A 12,211-nucleotide genomic window follows, 5' to 3' on the forward strand; every position below is an offset into this window, starting at 1 on the left:
TCACTGCAAGGCAAATTCCAGGGTGAAGAAGTTCTACCCGGGAATTTGCCTTTTAAACACAGGTTTTTCAGCAGTGTGAACGGGTCAACCCGTGTGTGCATACCCGGATCTCAGACACAGGTAAAAAGAAGGGTTTTACCCGTGTCTGAGATCCGGGTATGCGACCCGTTCAAACTGCCAAAAATCCCGTGTTAAATTCCCGGGTCTACATGCTAGACCCGGGAATTTGGCTGCAGTGAGAATGGGGTATAATCCAAATCGATCCAGAGGTATTTCAAATGATAAGCTGTAAACGTTACATATAGATGTTTTCAATTATTTTTTGATAATTTGGCCCACTCATGTTTCTAATGCTGGCCACACATCAGACCAACTTTCCTCCAACCATCCAACTAGTTGGTTGGTTGGTCTGAAAATCTGGTACTGTATGGGGGAAAATGCCAATAAGCAATTATCTTACAAACTCAGGAGAATGGACAAAAACATTCATTGAAATTGTTTAACCCCTTCATGACAGAGCCAGTTTGTGCCTTCATGACAGAGCCCTTTTTTTCAAATCTGACATGTCTCACTTAAGTGGGGATAACTTTTTTTTGCTTTTACTTATCCCAGTGATTTTGAGATTGTTTTCTCGTGACACATTGTACTTCAAGTTAGTGGTAAATTTTCGTCGATACAGTCTGTGTTTTTTTGTGAAAAATACCAAAATATCGTGAAAAAATGGAAAATTTTGCAATTTGCAAAATGTTAAATTTTCTGCTTGTGAGACAAATAATCATACCACTCAAAATAGTTAATAACTAACATAGACCATATGTCTACTTTATGTTTCCATCATTATTTCAACTTCCTTTTAATTTTTTTGGACACTAGGAGGCTTACAATATGAATAGCAAATTCTCAAATTTTCATGAAAATTTCAAACACTGATTTTTTTAGGGACCAGTTCAGTTCTGATGTGACTTTGAGGGACTTGTATGTGAGACACCCCCATAAATGATGCCATTTCAAAAACTGCACCCCTCACAGTATTCAAAACAGCATTTTGGAAGTTTGTTAACCCTTTAGGTGTTTCACAGGAATTAAAACAAAGTGTAGGTGAAATTTCAAAATTTCTTTTTTTTTGCAGAGTTTCAATTTTAATACATTTTTCTAACGAATACAGTAGATTTTACTAGAGAAATGTGACTAAAAATTGATTCCCCCAATTCTTTTGTTTTCAAAAATATCCTATATGTGGCCCTAGTGTGCACGTTGACCAAACCACAGGCTTCATAATAGAAGGAGCACCTACTTGATTTTGGAGCCTCCTTTTTATGAGATTTTTTTTTAGGCACCATGTAGGTTTCTAGGCACCATAAGTGCTAAAAGTTAGGAACCTCCCCCACAAGTCACCCCATTTTGCAATCTACACCCCTCAGGGAATTCATCTAGGGGTATAGTGTACATTTCAAACCCCCAGGGGTTTCACCAATTTTGGTACAACTGGGATGTGAAAATGAAAAATTACATTTTTTTACACAAACATGCAGTTCTGGCTCAAAATTTTTCATTTTCACAAGGAATGAAGGAGACAAAGCACCCCAAAATCTGTGCCCCAATTTCTCCCGAGTACGGCAATGCCTCACATGTGACCAAAAAATACCAGTTGGGTGCATGGCAGGACTCAGAAGGGAAGGAGTGATTTTTGGATTTTGCAGCACAGATTTTGGTGGAATGAATGGTGGGTGCTATGTTGCACCAATACAGTGGAACCCCCCCACAAGTCACCCCATTTTGCAAAGTACACCCCTCAGGGAATTCATCTAGGGGTATAGTGTACATTTCAAACCCCCAGGGGTTTCACCAATTTTGGTACAACTGGGATGTGAAAATGGAAAATTACATTTTTTTACACAAACATGCAGTTCTGGCTCAAAATTTTTCATTTTCACAAGGAATGAAGGAGACAAAGCACCCCAAAATCTGTGCCCCAATTTCTCCCGAGTACGGCAATGCCTCACATGTGACCAAAAAATACCAGTTGGGTGCATGGCAGGACTCAGAAGGGAAGGAGTGATTTTTGGATTTTGCAGCAAAGATTTCGGTGGAATGAATGGTGGGTGCTATGTTGCATTAGCAAGACTCCCAAAGCACCAATACAGTGGAACCCCCCCACAAGTCACCCCATTTTGCAAAGTACACCCCTCAGGGAATTCATCTAGGGGTATAGTGTACATTTCAAACCCCCAGGGGTTTCACCAATTTTGGTACAACTGGGATGTGAAAATGGAAAATTACATTTTTTTACACAAACATGCAGTTCTGGCTCAAAATTTTTCATTTTCACAAGGAATGAAGGAGACAATGCACCCCAAAATCTGTGCCCCAATTTCTCCAGAGTACGGCAATGCCTCACATGTGACCAAAAAATACCAGTTGGGTGCATGGCAGGACTTAGAAGGGAAGGAGTGATTTTTAGATTTTGCAGCTCAGATTCTGGTGGTTTTTTGGTGGGTGCTATGTCGCATTAGCAAGACCCCCCAAGCACCAATACAGTGGAACCCCCCCACAAGTCACCCCATTTTGCAAAGTACACCCCTCAGGGAATTCATCTAGGGGTATAGTGTACATTTCAAACCCCCAGGGGTTTCACCAATTTTGGTACAACTGGGATGTGAAAATGGAAAATTACATTTTTTTACACAAACATGCAGTTCTGGCTCAAAATTTTTCATTTTCACAAGGAATGAAGGAGACAATGCACCCCAAAATCTGTGCCCCAATTTCTCCCGAGTACGGCAATGCCTCACATGTGACCAAAAAATACCAGTTGGGTGCATGGCAGGACTCAGAAGGGAAGGAGTGATTTTTGGATTTTGCAGCAAAGATTTTGGTGGAATGAATGGTGGGTGCTATGTTGCATTAGCAAGACTCCCAAAGCACCAATACAGTGGAACCCCCCCACAAGTCACCCCATTTTGCAAAGTACACCCCTCAGGGAATTCATCTAGGGGTATAGTGTACATTTCAAACCCCCAGGGGTTTCACCAATTTTGGTACAACTGGGATGTGAAAATGGAAAATTACATTTTTTTACACAAACATGCAGTTCTGGCTCAAAATTTTTCATTTTCACAAGGAATGAAGGAGACAATGCACCCCAAAATCTGTGCCCCAATTTCTCCAGAGTACGGCAATGCCTCACATGTGACCAAAAAATACCAGTTGGGTGCATGGCAGGACTTAGAAGGGAAGGAGTGATTTTTAGATTTTGCAGCTCAGATTCTGGTGGTTTTTTGGTGGGTGCTATGTCGCATTAGCAAGACCCCCCAAGCACCAATACAGTGGAACCCCCCCACAAGTCACCCCATTTTGCAAAGTACACCCCTCAGGGAATTCATCTAGGGGTATAGTGTACATTTCAAACCCCCAGGGGTTTCACCAATTTTGGTACAACTGGGATGTGAAAATGGAAAATTACATTTTTTTACACAAACATGCAGTTCTGGCTCAAAATTTTTCATTTTCACAAGGAATGAAGGAGACAATGCACCCCAAAATCTGTGCCCCAATTTCTCCCGAGTACGGCAATGCCTCACATGTGACCAAAAAATACCAGTTGGGTGCATGGCAGGACTTAGAAGGGAAGGAGTGATTTTTAGATTTTGCAGCTCAGATTCTGGTGTTTTTTTGGTGGGTGCTATGTCGCATTAGCAAGACCCCCCAAGCACCAATACAGTGGAACCCCCCCACAAGTGACCCCATTTTGCAAACTACACCCCTCAGGGAATTCATCTAGGGGTATAGTGTACATTTCAAACCCCCAGGGGTTTCACCAATTTTGGTACAACTGGGATGTGAAAATGGAAAATTACATTTTTTTACACAAACATGCAGTTCTGGCTCAAAATTTTTCATTTTCACAAGGAATGAAGGAGACAAAGCACCCCAAAATCTGTGCCCCAATTTCTCCCGAGTACGGCAATGCCTCACATGTGACCAAAAAATACCAGTTGGGTGCATGGCAGGACTTAGAAGGGAAGGAGTGATTTTTGGATTTTGCAGCTCAGATTCTGGTGGAATTTTGGTGGGTGCTATGTCGCATTAGCAAGACCCCCCAAGCACCAATACAGTGGAACCCCCCCACAAGTGACCCCATTTTGCAAACTACACCCCTCAGGGAATTCATCTAGGGGTATAGTGTACATTTCAAACCCCCAGGGGTTTCACCAATTTTGGTATAACTGGGATGTGAAAATGGAAAATTACATTTTTTTACACAAACATGCAGTTCTGGCTCAAAATTTATCATTTTCACAAGGAATGAAGGAGACAAAGCACCCCAAAATCTGTGCCCCAATTTCTCCCGAGTACGGCAATGCCTCACATGTGACCAAAAAATACCAGTTGGGTGCATGGCAGGACTCAGAAGGGAAGGAGTGATTTTTGGATTTTGGAGCACAGATTTTGGTGGAATGAATGGTGGGTGCTATGTTGCATTACCAATACAGTGGAACCCCCCCACAAGTCACCCCATTTTGCAAACTACACCCCTCAGGGAATTCATCTAGGGGTATAGTGTACATTTCAAACCCCCAGGGGTTTCATCAATTTTGGTACAACTGGGCAGTGAAAATGAAAAAAATACATTTTTTTACACAAAAATGTACTTCTGGCTCAAAATTTTTCATTTTCACAAGGAATGAAGGAGACAAAGCACCCCAAAATCTGTGCCCCCATTTCTCCAGAGTACGGCAATGCCTCACATGTGACCAAAAAATTCCAGTTGGGTGCATGGCAGGACTCAGAAGGGAAGGAGTGATTTTTGGATTTTGCAGCAAAGATTTTGGTGGAATGAATGGTGGGTGCTATGTTGCATTACCAATACAGTGGAACCCCCCCACAAGTCACCCCATTTTGCAAACTACACCCCTCAGGGAATTCATCTAGGGGTATAGTGTACATTTCAAACCCCCAGGGGTTTCATCAATTTTGGTACAACTGGGCAGTGAAAATGAAAAAAATACATTTTTTTACACAAAAATGTACTTCTGGCTCAAAATTTTTCATTTTCACAAGGAATGAAGGAGACAAAGCACCCCAAAATCTGTGCCCCCATTTCTCCAGAGTACGGCAATGCCTCACATGTGACCAAAAAATTCCAGTTGGGTGCATGGCAGGACTCAGAAGGGAAGGAGTGATTTTTGGATTTTGCAGCAAAGATTTTGGTGGAATGAATGGTGGGTGCTATGTTGCATTACCAATACAGTGGAACCCCCCCACAAGTCACCCCATTTTGCAAACTACACCCCTCAGGGAATTCATCCAGGGGTATAGTGTACATTTCAAACCCCCAGGGGTTTCATCAATTTTGGTACAACTGGGCAGTGAAAATGAAAAAAATACATTTTTTTACACAAAAATGTACTTCTGGCTCAAAATTTTTCATTTTCACAAGGAATGAAGGAGACAAAGCACCCCAAAATCTGTGCCCCCATTTCTCCAGAGTACGGCAATGCCTCACATGTGACCAAAAAATACCAGTTGGGTGCATGGCAGGACTCAGAAGGGAAGGAGTGATTTTTGGATTTTGCAGCTCAGATTCTGGTGGAATGAATGGTGGGTGCTATGTGGCATTAGCAAGACCCCCGAAGCACGGTGAAATGATGAACCTAATAATCCATAGATGTGTGGTATATTTTAAAGCACTCCTTTATACATAGGCCGGGTTTGTCGGGGCAAGTTTCACAGTGGAAAATAGTTTCCTTTCTTATTCCCTTTTTATAACAAACTTTGCACCTTTTTTGTGTCCTGCCCTTTCTTGCAGTGGAGGGGATTTCGTTGGGAAAATGCTGCCCTGGTACAATACGGGGGCCAGTACTAGAAGTACTGGGGCCCTCTGCCTGCTGATTCCCAAATGTTAGGCTCTTTATGACTTCCTCTTGAAAGTGCATAAATGTCCCCCTCTGGCCGGTAGAACGGAATAGCACGTAAGCGTTATACAGTGCCATCTGGATGATATACACGGCCAGCTTCTTGTACCAGATATTTGTTTTCCGCAGGGCACTGTACGGCTTTAGTACCTGATCTGAAAGATCCACTCCGCCCATGTACTTATTGTAATCTAGGATACAATTTGGTTTGGAGGTGTGGGTACTGGTACCTCGTACAGGGATGGAGGTGGTACTGTCTCCATGAATTGTTGTCAGTATAAGGACATCCCTCTTGTCCTTATATTTGACCAACAACATATTTTCGGTGCATATTCCCCTGCTTTCACCCCTTCTCATTACTTGGGCAATGTGCGTTTTGGGGAGGCCTCTTTGGTTCTTGCGCACAGTACCGCAAGCTGCTGTACCTCTTGAACCAAGGGCCTTAAACAGGGGGATGCTGGTGTAAAAGTTATCCACATAGAGGTGATAACCCTTATCCAGGAAGGGGTGCATTAAATCCCAGACAATTTTTCCACTAACACCTACGAGGGAGGGGGGGCATTCTGGTGGTTCAATTCTTGAATCCTTCCCTTCATATACCCTAAACTTGTGGGTGTACCCTGTGGTGCTTTCACACAGCTTATACATTTTTATGCCATACCTTGCCCTCTTACTGGGAAGGTACTGGCGGAATTTAACCCTTCCTTTAAAATGTATAAGGGACTCGTCGATACTAATACATTTATCAGGGATGTATAGCTCTGCAAATTTGGCACTGAAATGATCAATGACCGGCCTGACTTTGAATAGCCTGTCAAAGGTGGGATCATCTCTGGGTGGGCACTGTGCATTATCGGTGTAATGTATAAATTTATGGATTGCCTCAAAACGAGCCCGGGGCATGGCCATACGGTGAAATGGGGTGCTGTACAGAACATCTGTACTCCAATATTGCCTAATTTGTGGCTTTTTTACTATGCCCATATGTAACACCAGACCCCAAAACGTCATCATCTCTACTGCATCTACAGGGGTCCACCTAGCAAATGATGACGTGGGGTTTTGAGCAATAAACTGCTGGGCATATAAATTAGTTTGGTCCACCATTAAATTTATAAAATCATCAGAGAAAAATAATTTGAAAAAGTCAATTTCTCTGAGACCTGTTGAATCAAATTGGATTCCTGGGATGGCCAAAAACTCAGGAACCTGGGGCTCAAAATTGTCTGGTGGTGGGGTCCATACGAGATCAATTATTGGGGGGGGGGTCTCAGCTGCTCTACGGGGGCGTCTTTGAGGGGGTCCCTCATCATCAGAGGAGGAAGAGGAGCTTAAGACAAATCCTTCAAATTCCCCGCTTGCCTCACTGGCTGTGTCAGAGTCAGATGCAAGCATGGCATATGCCTCCTCCACCGAATACATTCTCCTGGATGACTGGGACGACATTTGGGATGACATTTGGGATGCCATTTATATTTTTGTGTTACTGGTAGTGAAATGTTTCAACACGTGTATAGTGTAGGGGGGGGTACAAACTTTATTTCAACCCAGGGGGTATGTAGTGTGTATTGTGTATGTAGTGCAGAAAAAAAAAAATACAAAAAAAAAAAAATTGAAGGGTTCAAAAAAAAAAAAATGGAAGGGGTTAAAAAAAAAAAAAAATGGAAGGGGTTAAAAAAAAAAAAAATGGAAGGGGTTAAAAAAAAAAAAAAAGGTCCTGCGCCAAAAATTGAGCACAGATGTTGGTCAGTAACGTCCGTCACTGAACAGCGCTCAAAGGCAACAGGAATTTGATCAAAAAAAAAAAAAAAATAGATCAACCCTGTGCCGAAAAAGCTGATCAGTGATGTACGTCACTGATCAGTGCACAGTGGCCACAGGACACACACAAAATCACAGTGTGTGTAAAAAAAAAATGTAAAAAAGACCCCACAGCACTCACAAAAAATAAAAAAAGGTGATCAGTGATGCGACACTGATTACCAGTGAGGGGCAGCAGGTGCACAACCTTTGGTGGTACTGACAGGTATATATAAAAAAAAAAAACCTCTGTACCCCCAAAAAGTTGCTGATCACCTCAGATATAGTGATCAGCACAAAAAGGCGGGGGCAGCCGACACAAAATTTAGCACTCTATCACTATCTCTCTCTATCTCTCACTATCTATCACTCTATGACACTGCAGCAGTTATATAAAAAATATATAGCACAATCTGTCACTATCTCTCTATCTCTCTCTCTCTATCTCTCTCTATCTATCTATAGCTCTATCACACTGCAGCAGCACAAAATATAGCACTAGGCCTCTCTATCTCTCTCTATCTCTTTCAGTTATATAAAAAATATATAGCACAATCTGTCACTATCTCTCTCTCTATCTCTCTCTCTCTATCTCTCTCTATCACACTGCAGCAGCACAAAATATAGCACTAGGCCTCTATCTCTCTCTATCTCTCTCTATCTCTTTCAGTTATATAAAAAATATATAGCACAATCTGTCACTATCTCTCTCTCTATCTCTCTCTCTCTATCTCTCTCTCTCTCTCTATCTATAGCTCTATCACACTGCAGCAGCACAAAATATAGCACTAGGCCTCTCTATCTCTCTCTATCTCTCTCTCTCTAACTCTCTCTAACTCTCTATCTATCTAATAAATCGCAGCAGCACAAGATGCAGCACAAGATGCAGCACAGGATGTCACAAAATGTCACAATATCAATGATCAATGATCAGGTAAGGGTTCTGGTCAGTATAGGCGGCAGGTGGGGCACGGTGACCGCACTGCACGCTTTTCCAGACCGGAATGGCGTCTGCAGTGCAGTCACCGTTAGTTTAAACCCCCCTCCACGGCTGTGATTGGTCCGTCGGTCCGACGGACCAATCACGGCCTTTGGGGGCGGGCGGGGTGAGGTGGGGTGACACCAGTGTCACCCTTACACCCCGCGGTGATTGGTGCTGTACTTTACAGCACCAATCACCTCCGATCCCGTGTCACCGGCGAACGTTATTCGCCGGTGACACAGGAAAACGCTGTGAATGGCTGTTCACACTGAACAGCCAATCACAGCGATCGGCGACGGGGGGGCGGCATCGCAGCCCCCCCTGGGCATGCAGGGACATGTCTGCTGTCAGGGACAGCAGACATCGTCCCTCTGTCACTGCGTCTCTAGACGCAGTGACAGTTTTAAGCCATGACGTATATATACGTCAACGGTCGGGAAGTACTTCCCGGCCATGACGTATATATACGTCAATTGTCGTGAAGGGGTTAAATCAAATAGGTCCAACTGCAGTACATTGTCTGAGTGACAGTTGTTGTCCATGTTCATTTAAATATGCACTGCGGACCAATAGTGCTCACTGCAGCCCAGGTACGATTTCAGAAAGCAAAAAAAAAAAAAAGAAAAACGGGTAGGACCATGCTTTTTTACCTTTTCCAAAAACAGGTTTTTTGGAAACGGTAAAATCACTCTGCACCTTTCAGACTGCACATATTACCGTTTTTAATACTGTTAAAAATCAGCAATACACCATTTTTTTAGTGCGGTCTGAAAGAGGCATTACTGTAATAGAACATGTTTAATAAGAGCCCAACTGAATTTGATCAGATTACATTAAGACCATAAAGTTGTTTTGGCCACACAGCTATGGAAGCAGTCTGCCGATTTTGCCAAGAATGTTTGATCTGTACTGCTTGATACTGTTAGAGGCATGATTCACAAGTACTATTGTAGTTTTATTTTTGTATTATTTTTTATTTTTAGTTTTATTTTTGTAAAGCCTTTCTACCTATTTTTTCACTTGTGCTTTGAGTTAATGTTAAAGGATATTTATGTTTAATAGCTTATATGAAGAGCTGTTCCCAATTATGTGCATTGTTCATTAAAATTTTACCGTATGTAGGTTGTAAACAAAAAACAACAACCCACAGTGAATACAAACTTCATTTGTGATCATGCTAGATAGTCAAACTCACAACATACATTCATCGACCCTCTTTCATAGATCAGCCAGTAGATGAATGAACTGTGCAGTTTTGCATCTACACGTGGCCAAACTGCCCACATAACAAGCTAACCAACCAGATGACAGCATGTGCACCGTCACTTTGTCTAGAACAGCAGCAGCCATTACCTGGTTACCTCCATCACATTTTGTATCAACAACTGCCATGAACAAATACAGTGCAATTTCTTAATGGTGGGTGCTTATTGTAGACCATTATATTTAGACAATTAGTTGCTTATGACGAGCCTACTGGCAATGCCTTGATATGTGGGAACAAAGGGGGAAATTTACTAAAGGAAATTTGTAAAAAAAAAATAGGTGTATTTGTATCCACAAATACACTTATTTTTGACATTTACTATCCCAAAAATACGGCAATTCGTAGTCGTATTGATGTGCTGTCAATACGACTACGAATTGCCGTATTTTTGGGATAGTAAATGTCAAAAATAAGTGTATTTCTGGATACAAATACACCTATTTTTTTTACAAATTTCCTTTAGTAAATTTCCCCCAATACGTCTGTTTTTTCATCACCAATATATTCCTTCTTAAACAGAAATACTATTTTAAATTTGGACCCAATATCTGCAACTCATGTTTTCCATATAACACCAATACTTGCTCCTTGCCCACTGCAACAGTGATTTACTAGTTTATAGCAAATCACTATTGGGACTACTACACTCCGTACCTCTAGGTAAGATTAAAAGGTGCCCATACACGTTATAATTATTGTATCCAATAGCACATACCGTACTTTTTGTACTAGATCTTATCGCAAAACCTACATGCGATGAGATGCGATATTGTATCCAATAATTGTAACGTGTATGGGCACCTTGAGAAATATGTGCTACAATTTCAGGCTCACAAGCAGAACTTCCTTGGCAGGAAAAGTGTTCCTTATTACATAACAATCGACCTGCTATGGTTGGAATGTCACCAATCCAGTTAAGCAGTCATCTACAATCAAATCCAAATGTAAATATAATGTATATATAGTGCTGACCTATAATGTGTTTAGAAGGTAAGCAGAGTCAAATAAAACCACTAAACATACTAAAAATGTTTTCTAGTTGCAAGCAAATAGCATGACTGAGCTGAAGACACTAGGCATCCTTCATTCATTAAAACAGCATTTAACCTTACAAAAAAAAAAAAAGGAACAATTTCCTAGTATCAGTCATTACATAATTTCTTCAAATGCAGAGTACTATATGGTAACGCAATAAAACAGGGTTATTCCAATTAGTTTGTCATTAGTTCCTCTATAGATTGTTTTCTGGTCAAATAAAAGATCTATTGTGGTTTCTTTATAAACCCGTGCAGAAAGTTACCTTGTAAAAGGATGCGACTAGACACACAATATGAACCAAGAACAGCATAAAGCAAAGCTGTAATATTGCTGAAACCTCACAGTACACATCTAAAACAGATGCTTGCTAGGAAGATTGCCTGTATGACACACAACCTATCACAGCACACAGATTGTGACATATCTATATGTGACTCAGGCTACACAAGTTATACAGACTGCTGTACATGTGTACCAAAACAGGACATTCCCTCCCTCTGCATGGCTACACACATGGCAGCAGGGATCACATGCTACACAGAATCATATAGTTCCTTTTGTAACCCCGCTACGGGATGTACTTAAAGGAATGACAGTCTGATCTGCTGATAAGGAATGCCAATTCACTATAATGGGAGACAATGTCATTTATATGTATATTTCTGAAATTATTCAACATATCAACTATATTTTTGGTACACATCTTGCTAAGACCATTACAAATATGTTACATGCAGAATGACGCGGAATGACGGCTGCCTCCTATGGAATGAGAAATATTAATATAAATGTCATTTTCTCCCATTATAGTCAATTGGCATTCCTTATCTGCAGACCACACTGTCATTCCTTTTAGTATGTCCCCCTCGCTACTTGATCCTTATTGGGCATACAAAAGGTGCGATATGACCACATAGTACTGTGTGTATACAACATGCGATTGTGGATAAGTGCCCCCCGTGGGGTCTGTATCGCAAAAAAAAAAAAAAAATATATAGACTCTGCAAGCAACCCAATTTTGATTAGAAAGTGTACAGTGATTAGAAAGTGTACAGTACTGTCACAATCACAGTGTCTATAGTAAATATTGGTGGCTTTGGCCTCCAGGAAGTTCAAGAGAAAATTGCAGTGTCAAAATCCACTATAGCCAAAATCTCACCGTATGTTCTTTGTTAAGCCCCATACACATTAACAACCGAGGGACTAAAT

The 12,211-nt window shown here is 41.4% G+C and overlaps 1 protein-coding gene across 3 annotated transcripts in view; it reads right to left on the bottom strand.

Moving 5' to 3' along the window:
- The window catches only part of USP53 (ubiquitin specific peptidase 53), an 84,537-nt gene that overhangs the window by 42,654 nt on the left and 29,672 nt on the right, over nt 1-12,211 (bottom strand). The window lies entirely within an intron of this gene.

This window comes from Crinia signifera, chromosome 1 (genome assembly GCF_055691185.1).
Source record: "Crinia signifera chromosome 1, ASM5569118v1, whole genome shotgun sequence".
NCBI classification, from domain to species: domain Eukaryota; kingdom Metazoa; phylum Chordata; class Amphibia; order Anura; family Myobatrachidae; genus Crinia; species Crinia signifera.